Raw genomic sequence first — 270 nt, 5'->3', positions numbered from 1 at the left:
TGCTGCGCTGCGGGGGCTGCTGGGCGAAGTGGAGCAGCAGAAGCAGCAGCTGCTGCAGCGAGACCCAGACGGCGGGGCCTCAGCAGCTTTGCTGCCGCCCACCACGGGCCTTTTGTTTTACCTTTTTGGAGATGTCCGCAGACAGCAGACGCAGCAGGAAGAAGAGGAAGCAGCCAAACGCAGGTCCACAGCTGCTGCTGCTGCTGGTGCTGCTGGTGTTGCTACTGCTGCTGCTGGCGCGGGTGGCTGCTGATGCATGCGACCGGCTCA

The sequence above is a fragment of the Eimeria tenella genome, genomic scaffold (assembly GCF_000499545.2).
Source record: "Eimeria tenella Houghton genomic scaffold, Eth_scaff2479, whole genome shotgun sequence".
NCBI lineage: Eukaryota > Apicomplexa > Conoidasida > Eucoccidiorida > Eimeriidae > Eimeria > Eimeria tenella.
This window is presented reverse-complemented; position numbering follows the sequence as displayed.